We start from the raw sequence: 11,219 nt of genomic DNA, 5'->3' as shown, positions 1-11,219 counted from the left end.
TCTTGGGATCCGATGATGGATCCCACCGGGTGATCGGGAATGGGGTTACAATGCAGCGAGGCGGAAAGGGTCTCGCCGGGGCACGGAAAGATCCCCAGGGCCGCAAGGCGTGCTGTCGTCTGCAACGGCACTGACCCATGAGCCCACTGCCTCCCTCCTTCCTGGGTGGAGCGGGGGCCTGCCTTCATCTCCAAGGCCCGGGGGCTCCGGCATCCCGACGCGGCTTCCGGCGACACGGGCAAAGACAGACAGAGGCGAGTCCGAGCTGGAGCCCGTGTGACCACACGTGGCACTGACGTCCCCCTAGAGCACATGCAGTGAGCGTGTGTCTTTGAGGCCATAGGGGGCGACGACGAGACGGACGGTGATGTCCAGGCGTGCGCCCGGGGACCACCGGAGACCTGCCCCACAAAGCGGAGGAAAAGCCAAGCGCACCTGCAAACCTGCGAGACAGGGCCTGCGTGCGAGTCCAGGCCACATTCAGGGAGGCCCGCCAGAGGAGCCGAGAGCTTTGGACCAAGTACACCCCACCCCCACGCCGCCACCGCCTAGGTACCCCTGACGCAACCTCCCCTACACCCAGCCAAAACCCAGTCCCGTTGGCTCCCTGACATCCGTGGCAGCCAAAAGATTCGGTACCAGAAGGCGCTTTCTCCAGGAGCGGAGGAACCGGTTGGCCCTCAAGGATCAGACAGAAAATGCAGGTGGGATGCAACACCGCCTTTCCTGGAAGGCCAATGTGGGGAACGGTGGGCTTGCCTCCCCCCCTTCCTGGACCGAGCGCGCAGCCATCACTTGGGCCATGGAGACCAAGAGAGCTTCCCTGTCCCACACTGCTATGGAAGCCCAGAGCTCCAGAAACACCACACCTGCCCAATCATCCAGAAAGAGGTGTGGAGAGGGAAACGATCATGACACCGACGCCCACGGGGTTTCTCCCTGATGGACTGGGAAGTCTTCTTTGTTGAAGACATGGAGCCAGACTAAGAAGCCGCCAGGCTTCTCAGAGACAGGGCAGACACAGCAAGAGGGAGGACAGAGCGGAGGCCAGAGCCCAGGCAGGATACGGGGCCATGCCACCACCACGGGCATGCGGGGAGGAGTGTCAAACGGGTGACTCGGCCAGGAAGGCCAGCCTTTGAGTGACAGAGATGCTTCCCCATCCCCTTGCCGGCTTCCTTCTCCGTCCCTGCGTCGAGCTGTGGCTACATTTCTCCATGAGGGAGAGGGCGAGAGGCGTGAGAACCATATTCTTGAAGGTCTGCGGGCACCCTCCTGCGGGTGGACAGTGAGCGCCTGGGAGGCCGTTGTCCTTGGTTGGGGAGCGGTCGTCTGGATCTAGCCTAGGAAAGAGGCTGCTCCGGATGGGGTGGGGACGAAAACCCCTGCGGTTCCGACGCAGTTGCCCGCGTTGCCCAGGCCTTCACAGACCCCCAAACTGGAACCGCCGGGAAACCGATTGCCAACCGGCCACACGACCCAGGCAGAGACGCGGGGAGAGGCTGACCAGAAGAAAGGCCGACCTGCAAGAAACCCACCCTCCGGCGCACAGGGAACATGTGTCCCAAGGCACACGCACACACTGACGGACAGAGATAGAGAGGGCTACGGAAAGAGCAAGGAGGGAGAGAGAGAGAGAGACGTAAGACAGAGACAGAAGTGGGCACACACACACGCACGCGTGCACGCACGCACACAGACACACACAGACATACACACACACACACACACACACACACACACACACACACACACACCCATGACGCACACAGACATACAGCAGGTAACACCCACCCCCAGGCAGCCCCTGAAGCTGCCGGCTTCTGCTCTCCGCGACTGCGAAGCCACCGGTGAGACGGCAGCCCACGGACACACAGGCAGACCTGTCCTTGACATCACAAGGGTGCCACTTTTGCGGAGACTCACCCACACACCGTCCGTGCACGCCTGAGGCTGGGATCTCGCGCTGACTCCCCGGAGATCTGTCTGAGGTTTCTTCCTCCTGGGGTTTCTTCCTGCTGGCGGACCCTCCGCGAATCGCGGCCTCCGGAGACCGTTCTGGTAACTGCCCTGGCCAGGACTGGTCTCAGCCCCGACTCTGACGCACGATCACACAGGGCTCCTACTTCGCCAAGTCTCAGGGACCCATCCCCGGGCAACGGTGGCGGTCACTGTGACCAAAGCGGCGGCTCGGGCCTCGCGCATGCGCACTGGCGAGGCCGACTCACCCGCCCCACCCCACCACCCCTTCCTCGGCAGAGTCAGGCTGCGGACCCTTTAAAAAATGGCGGCGACGCCGCGGCTGCGGGGACTGGGGCGGCGGTGCTGGAGGTTGCGGCGGCGACGGCTGCGGCGCAGCCCGGGACGGCGGGTGGGAAGAGGACTACCAGAGGGGCCTGCGGGAGACCCAGGGTCGGACCCATAGGAGTCCTGTCGTCAGGACCTCCTTGATCGCTCTTCTGCTTCGGTTCCCGGTGAAGGAGGAGCTTCGGGGTGCTGGCTGGGCTGCGCGGACTCCTCTTGGGATCCGATGATGGATCCCACCGGGTGATCGGGAATGGGGTTACAATGCAGTGAGGCGGAAAGAGTCTCGCCGGGGCACGGAAAGATCCCCAGGGCCGCAAGGCGTGCTGTCGTCTGCAACGGCACTGACCCATGAGCCCACTGCCTCCCTCCTTCCTGGGTGGAGCGGGGGCCTGCCTTCATCTCCAAGGCCCGGGGGCTCCGGCATCCCGACGCGGCTTCCGGCGACACGGGCAAAGACAGACAGAGGCGAGTCCGAGCTGGAGCCCGTGTGACCACACGTGGCACTGACGTCCCCCTAGAGCACATGCAGTGAGCGTGTGTCTTTGAGGCCATAGGGGGCGACGACGAGACGGATGGTGATGTCCAGGCGTGCGCCCGGGGACCACCGGAGACCTGCCCCACAAAGCGGAGGAAAAGCCAAGCGCACCTGCAAACCTGCGAGACAGGGCCTGCGCGCGAGTCCAGGCCACATTCAGGGAGGCCCGCCAGAGGAGCCGAGAGCTTTGGACCAAGTACACCCCACCCCCACGCCGCCACCGCCTAGGTACCCCTGACGCAACCTCCCCTACACCCAGCCAAAACCCAGTCCCGTTGGCTCCCTGACATCCATGGCAGCCAAAAGATTCGGTACCAGAAGGCGCTTTCCCCAGGAGCGGAGGAACCGGTTGGCCCTCAAGGATCAGACAGAAAATGCAGGTGGGATGCAACACCGCCTTTCCTGGAAGGCCAATGTGGGGAACGGTGGGCTTGCCTCCCGCCCTTCCTGGACCGAGCCCGCAGCCATCACTTGGGCCATGGACACCAAGAGAGCTTCCCTGTCCCACACTGCTATGGAAGCCCAGAGCTCCAGGAACACCACACCTGCCCAATCATCCAGAAAGAGGTGTGGAGAGGGAAACGATCATGACACGGACGCCCACGGGGTTTCTCCCTGATGGACTGGGAAGTCTTCTTTGTTGAAGACATGGAGCCAGACTAAGAAGCCGCCAGGCTTCTCAGAGACAGGGCAGACACAGCAAGAGGGAGGACAGAGCCCAGGCAGGATACGGGGCCATGCCACCACCACGGGCATGCGGGGAGGAGTGTCAAACGGGTGACTCGGCCAGGAAGGCCAGCCTTTGAGTGACAGAGATGCTTGCCCCATCCCCTTGCCGGCTTCCTTCTCCGTCCCTGCGTCGAGCTGTGGCTACATTTCTCCATGAGGGAGAGGGCGAGAGGCGTGAGAACCATATTCTTGAAGGTCTGCGGGCACCCTCCTGCGGGTGGACAGTGAGCGCCTGGGAGGCCGTTGTCCTTCGTTGGGGAGCGGTCGTCTGGATCTAGCCTAGCAAAGGGGCTGCTCCGGATGGGGTGGGGGCGAAAACCCCTGCGGTTCCGACGCAGATGCCCGCGTTGCCCAGGCCTTCACAGACCCCCAAACTGGAACCGCCGGGAAACCGATTGCCAACCGGCCACACGACCCAGGCAGAGACGCGGGGAGAGGCTGACCAGAAGAAAGGCCGACCTGCAAGAAACCCACCCTCCGGCGCACAGGGAACATGTGTCCCAAGGCACACGCACACACTGACGGACAGAGATAGAGAGGGCGACGGAAAGAGCGAGGAGGGAGAGAGAGAGAGAGAGAGAGAGACGTAAGAGAGAGACAGAAGTGGGCACACAGACAAGCACGCGCGCACGCACGCACACAGACACACACAGACACACAGACACACACACACACACACACACACCCATGAGGCACACAGACATACAGCAGGTAACACCCACCCCCAGGCAGCCCCTGAAGCTGCCGGCTTCTGCTCTCCGCGACTGCGAAGCCACCGGTGAGACGGCAGCCCACGGACACACAGGCAGACCTGTCCTTGACATCACAAGGGTGCCACTTTTGGGGAGACTCACCCACAAACCGTCCGCGCACGCCTGAGGCTGGGATCCCGCGCTGACTCCCCGGAGATCTGTCTGAGGTTTCTTCCTCCTGGGGTTTCTTCCTGCTGGCGGACCCTCCGCGAATCGCGGCCTCCGGAGACCGTTCTGGTAACTGCCCTGGCCAGGACTGGTCTCAGCCCCGACTCTGACACACGATCACACAGGGCTCCTACTTTGCCAAGTCTCAGGGACCCATCCCCGGGCAACGGTGGCGGTCACTGTGACCAAAGCGGCGGCTCGGGCCTCGCGCATGCGCACTGGCGAGGCCGACTCACCCGCCCCACCCCACCACCCCTTCCTCGGCAGAGTCAGGCTGCGGACCCTTTAAAAAATGGCGGCGACGCCGCGGCTGCGGGGACTGGGGCGGCGGTGCTGGAGGTTGCGGCGGCGACGGCTGCGGCGCAGCCCGGGACGGCGGGTGGGAAGAGGACTACCAGAGGGGCCTGCGGGAGACCCAGGGTCGGACCCATAGGAGTCCTGTCGTCAGGACCTCCTTGATCGCTCTTCTGCTTCGGTTCCCGGTGAAGGAGGAGCTTCGGGGTGCTGGCTGGGCTGCGCGGACTCCTCTTGGGATCCGATGATGGATCCCACCGGGTGATCGGGAATGGGGTTACAATGCAGCGAGGCGGAAAGGGTCTCGCCGGGGCACGGAAAGATCCCCAGGGCCGCAAGGCGTGCTGTCGTCTGCAACGGCACTGACCCATGAGCCCACTGCCTCCCTCCTTCCTGGGTGGAGCGGGGGCCTGCCTTCATCTCCAAGGCCCGGGGGCTCCGGCATCCCGACGCGGCTTCCGGCGACACGGGCAAAGACAGACAGAGGCGAGTCCGAGCTGGAGCCCGTGTGACCACACGTGGCACTGACGTCCCCCTAGAGCACATGCAGTGAGCGTGTGTCTTTGAGGCCATAGGGGGCGACGACGAGACGGACGGTGATGTCCAGGCGTGCGCCCGGGGACCACCGGAGACCTGCCCCACAAAGCGGAGGAAAAGCCAAGCGCACCTGCAAACCTGCGAGACAGGGCCTGCGTGCGAGTCCAGGCCACATTCAGGGAGGCCCGCCAGAGGAGCCGAGAGCTTTGGACCAAGTACACCCCACCCCCACGCCGCCACCGCCTAGGTACCCCTGACGCAACCTCCCCTACACCCAGCCAAAACCCAGTCCCGTTGGCTCCCTGACATCCGTGGCAGCCAAAAGATTCGGTACCAGAAGGCGCTTTCTCCAGGAGTGGAGGAACCGGTTGGCCCTCAAGGATCAGACAGAAAATGCAGGTGGGATGCAACACCGCCTTTCCTGGAAGGCCAATGTGGGGAACGGTGGGCTTGCCTCCCCCCCTTCCTGGACCGAGCGCGCAGCCATCACTTGGGCCATGGAGACCAAGAGAGCTTCCCTGTCCCACACTGCTATGGAAGCCCAGAGCTCCAGAAACACCACACCTGCCCAATCATCCAGAAAGAGGTGTGGAGAGGGAAACGATCATGACACCGACGCCCACGGGGTTTCTCCCTGATGGACTGGGAAGTCTTCTTTGTTGAAGACATGGAGCCAGACTAAGAAGCCGCCAGGCTTCTCAGAGACAGGGCAGACACAGCAAGAGGGAGGACAGAGCGGAGGCCAGAGCCCAGGCAGGATACGGGGCCATGCCACCACCACGGGCATGCGGGGAGGAGTGTCAAACGGGTGACTCGGCCAGGAAGGCCAGCCTTTGAGTGACAGAGATGCTTCCCCATCCCCTTGCCGGCTTCCTTCTCCGTCCCTGCGTCGAGCTGTGGCTACATTTCTCCATGAGGGAGAGGGCGAGAGGCGTGAGAACCATATTCTTGAAGGTCTGCGGGCACCCTCCTGCGGGTGGACAGTGAGCGCCTGGGAGGCCGTTGTCCTTGGTTGGGGAGCGGTCGTCTGGATCTAGCCTAGGAAAGAGGCTGCTCCGGATGGGGTGGGGACGAAAACCCCTGCGGTTCCGACGCAGTTGCCCGCGTTGCCCAGGCCTTCACAGACCCCCAAACTGGAACCGCCGGGAAACCGATTGCCAACCGGCCACATGACCCAGGCAGAGACGCGGGGAGAGGCTGACCAGAAGAAAGGCCGACCTGCAAGAAACCCACCCTCCGGCGCACAGGGAACATGTGTCCCAAGGCACACGCACACACTGACGGACAGAGATAGAGAGGGCTACGGAAAGAGCAAGGAGGGAGAGAGAGAGAGAGACGTAAGACAGAGACAGAAGTGGGCACACACACACGCACGCGTGCACGCACGCACACAGACACACACAGACATACACACACACACACACACACACACACACACACACACACACACACCCATGACGCACACAGACATACAGCAGGTAACACCCACCCCCAGGCAGCCCCTGAAGCTGCCGGCTTCTGCTCTCCGCGACTGCGAAGCCACCGGTGAGACGGCAGCCCACGGACACACAGGCAGACCTGTCCTTGACATCACAAGGGTGCCACTTTTGCGGAGACTCACCCACACACCGTCCGCGCACGCCTGAGGCTGGGATCTCGCGCTGACTCCCCGGAGATCTGTCTGAGGTTTCTTCCTCCTGGGGTTTCTTCCTGCTGGCGGACCCTCCGCGAATCGCGGCCTCCGGAGACCGTTCTGGTAACTGCCCTGGCCAGGACTGGTCTCAGCCCCGACTCTGACGCACGATCACACAGGGCTCCTACTTCGCCAAGTCTCAGGGACCCATCCCCGGGCAACGGTGGCGGTCACTGTGACCAAAGCGGCGGCTCGGGCCTCGCGCATGCGCACTGGCGAGGCCGACTCACCCGCCCCACCCCACCACCCCTTCCTCGGCAGAGTCAGGCTGCGGACCCTTTAAAAAATGGCGGCGACGCCGCGGCTGCGGGGACTGGGGCGGCGGTGCTGGAGGTTGCGGCGGCGACGGCTGCGGCGCAGCCCGGGACGGCGGGTGGGAAGAGGACTACCAGAGGGGCCTGCGGGAGACCCAGGGTCGGACCCATAGGAGTCCTGTCGTCAGGACCTCCTTGATCGCTCTTCTGCTTCGGTTCCCGGTGAAGGAGGAGCTTCGGGGTGCTGGCTGGGCTGCGCGGACTCCTCTTGGGATCCGATGATGGATCCCACCGGGTGATCGGGAATGGGGTTACAATGCAGTGAGGCGGAAAGAGTCTCGCCGGGGCACGGAAAGATCCCCAGGGCCGCAAGGCGTGCTGTCGTCTGCAACGGCACTGACCCATGAGCCCACTGCCTCCCTCCTTCCTGGGTGGAGCGGGGGCCTGCCTTCATCTCCAAGGCCCGGGGGCTCCGGCATCCCGACGCGGCTTCCGGCGACACGGGCAAAGACAGACAGAGGCGAGTCCGAGCTGGAGCCCGTGTGACCACACGTGGCACTGACGTCCCCCTAGAGCACATGCAGTGAGCGTGTGTCTTTGAGGCCATAGGGGGCGACGACGAGACGGATGGTGATGTCCAGGCGTGCGCCCGGGGACCACCGGAGACCTGCCCCACAAAGCGGAGGAAAAGCCAAGCGCACCTGCAAACCTGCGAGACAGGGCCTGCGCGCGAGTCCAGGCCACATTCAGGGAGGCCCGCCAGAGGAGCCGAGAGCTTTGGACCAAGTACACCCCACCCCCACGCCGCCACCGCCTAGGTACCCCTGACGCAACCTCCCCTACACCCAGCCAAAACCCAGTCCCGTTGGCTCCCTGACATCCATGGCAGCCAAAAGATTCGGTACCAGAAGGCGCTTTCCCCAGGAGCGGAGGAACCGGTTGGCCCTCAAGGATCAGACAGAAAATGCAGGTGGGATGCAACACCGCCTTTCCTGGAAGGCCAATGTGGGGAACGGTGGGCTTGCCTCCCGCCCTTCCTGGACCGAGCCCGCAGCCATCACTTGGGCCATGGACACCAAGAGAGCTTCCCTGTCCCACACTGCTATGGAAGCCCAGAGCTCCAGGAACACCACACCTGCCCAATCATCCAGAAAGAGGTGTGGAGAGGGAAACGATCATGACACGGACGCCCACGGGGTTTCTCCCTGATGGACTGGGAAGTCTTCTTTGTTGAAGACATGGAGCCAGACTAAGAAGCCGCCAGGCTTCTCAGAGACAGGGCAGACACAGCAAGAGGGAGGACAGAGCCCAGGCAGGATACGGGGCCATGCCACCACCACGGGCATGCGGGGAGGAGTGTCAAACGGGTGACTCGGCCAGGAAGGCCAGCCTTTGAGTGACAGAGATGCTTGCCCCATCCCCTTGCCGGCTTCCTTCTCCGTCCCTGCGTCGAGCTGTGGCTACATTTCTCCATGAGGGAGAGGGCGAGAGGCGTGAGAACCATATTCTTGAAGGTCTGCGGGCACCCTCCTGCGGGTGGACAGTGAGCGCCTGGGAGGCCGTTGTCCTTCGTTGGGGAGCGGTCGTCTGGATCTAGCCTAGCAAAGGGGCTGCTCCGGATGGGGTGGGGGCGAAAACCCCTGCGGTTCCGACGCAGATGCCCGCGTTGCCCAGGCCTTCACAGACCCCCAAACTGGAACCGCCGGGAAACCGATTGCCAACCGGCCACACGACCCAGGCAGAGACGCGGGGAGAGGCTGACCAGAAGAAAGGCCGACCTGCAAGAAACCCACCCTCCGGCGCACAGGGAACATGTGTCCCAAGGCACACGCACACACTGACGGACAGAGATAGAGAGGGCGACGGAAAGAGCGAGGAGGGAGAGAGAGAGAGAGAGAGAGAGACGTAAGAGAGAGACAGAAGTGGGCACACAGACAAGCACGCGCGCACGCACGCACACAGACACACACAGACACACAGACACACACACACACACACACACACCCATGAGGCACACAGACATACAGCAGGTAACACCCACCCCCAGGCAGCCCCTGAAGCTGCCGGCTTCTGCTCTCCGCGACTGCGAAGCCACCGGTGAGACGGCAGCCCACGGACACACAGGCAGACCTGTCCTTGACATCACAAGGGTGCCACTTTTGGGGAGACTCACCCACAAACCGTCCGCGCACGCCTGAGGCTGGGATCCCGCGCTGACTCCCCGGAGATCTGTCTGAGGTTTCTTCCTCCTGGGGTTTCTTCCTGCTGGCGGACCCTCCGCGAATCGCGGCCTCCGGAGACCGTTCTGGTAACTGCCCTGGCCAGGACTGGTCTCAGCCCCGACTCTGACACACGATCACACAGGGCTCCTACTTTGCCAAGTCTCAGGGACCCATCCCCGGGCAACGGTGGCGGTCACTGTGACCAAAGCGGCGGCTCGGGCCTCGCGCATGCGCACTGGCGAGGCCGACTCACCCGCCCCACCCCACCACCCCTTCCTCGGCAGAGTCAGGCTGCGGACCCTTTAAAAAATGGCGGCGACGCCGCGGCTGCGGGGACTGGGGCGGCGGTGCTGGAGGTTGCGGCGGCGACGGCTGCGGCGCAGCCCGGGACGGCGGGTGGGAAGAGGACTACCAGAGGGGCCTGCGGGAGACCCAGGGTCGGACCCATAGGAGTCCTGTCGTCAGGACCTCCTTGATCGCTCTTCTGCTTCGGTTCCCGGTGAAGGAGGAGCTTCGGGGTGCTGGCTGGGCTGCGCGGACTCCTCTTGGGATCCGATGATGGATCCCACCGGGTGATCGGGAATGGGGTTACAATGCAGCGAGGCGGAAAGGGTCTCGCCGGGGCACGGAAAGATCCCCAGGGCCGCAAGGCGTGCTGTCGTCTGCAACGGCACTGACCCATGAGCCCACTGCCTCCCTCCTTCCTGGGTGGAGCGGGGGCCTGCCTTCATCTCCAAGGCCCGGGGGCTCCGGCATCCCGACGCGGCTTCCGGCGACACGGGCAAAGACAGACAGAGGCGAGTCCGAGCTGGAGCCCGTGTGACCACACGTGGCACTGACGTCCCCCTAGAGCACATGCAGTGAGCGTGTGTCTTTGAGGCCATAGGGGGCGACGACGAGACGGACGGTGATGTCCAGGCGTGCGCCCGGGGACCACCGGAGACCTGCCCCACAAAGCGGAGGAAAAGCCAAGCGCACCTGCAAACCTGCGAGACAGGGCCTGCGTGCGAGTCCAGGCCACATTCAGGGAGGCCCGCCAGAGGAGCCGAGAGCTTTGGACCAAGTACACCCCACCCCCACGCCGCCACCGCCTAGGTACCCCTGACGCAACCTCCCCTACACCCAGCCAAAACCCAGTCCCGTTGGCTCCCTGACATCCGTGGCAGCCAAAAGATTCGGTACCAGAAGGCGCTTTCTCCAGGAGCGGAGGAACCGGTTGGCCCTCAAGGATCAGACAGAAAATGCAGGTGGGATGCAACACCGCCTTTCCTGGAAGGCCAATGTGGGGAACGGTGGGCTTGCCTCCCCCCCTTCCTGGACCGAGCGCGCAGCCATCACTTGGGCCATGGAGACCAAGAGAGCTTCCCTGTCCCACACTGCTATGGAAGCCCAGAGCTCCAGAAACACCACACCTGCCCAATCATCCAGAAAGAGGTGTGGAGAGGGAAACGATCATGACACCGACGCCCACGGGGTTTCTCCCTGATGGACTGGGAAGTCTTCTTTGTTGAAGACATGGAGCCAGACTAAGAAGCCGCCAGGCTTCTCAGAGACAGGGCAGACACAGCAAGAGGGAGGACAGAGCGGAGGCCAGAGCCCAGGCAGGATACGGGGCCATGCCACCACCACGGGCATGCGGGGAGGAGTGTCAAACGGGTGACTCGGCCAGGAAGGCCAGCCTTTGAGTGACAGAGATGCTTCCCCATCCCCTTGCCGGCTTCCTTCTCC

Source organism: Gorilla gorilla, chromosome 3, assembly GCF_029281585.2.
Source record: "Gorilla gorilla gorilla isolate KB3781 chromosome 3, NHGRI_mGorGor1-v2.1_pri, whole genome shotgun sequence".
In the NCBI taxonomy this organism is placed as follows: domain Eukaryota; kingdom Metazoa; phylum Chordata; class Mammalia; order Primates; family Hominidae; genus Gorilla; species Gorilla gorilla.
This window is presented reverse-complemented; position numbering follows the sequence as displayed.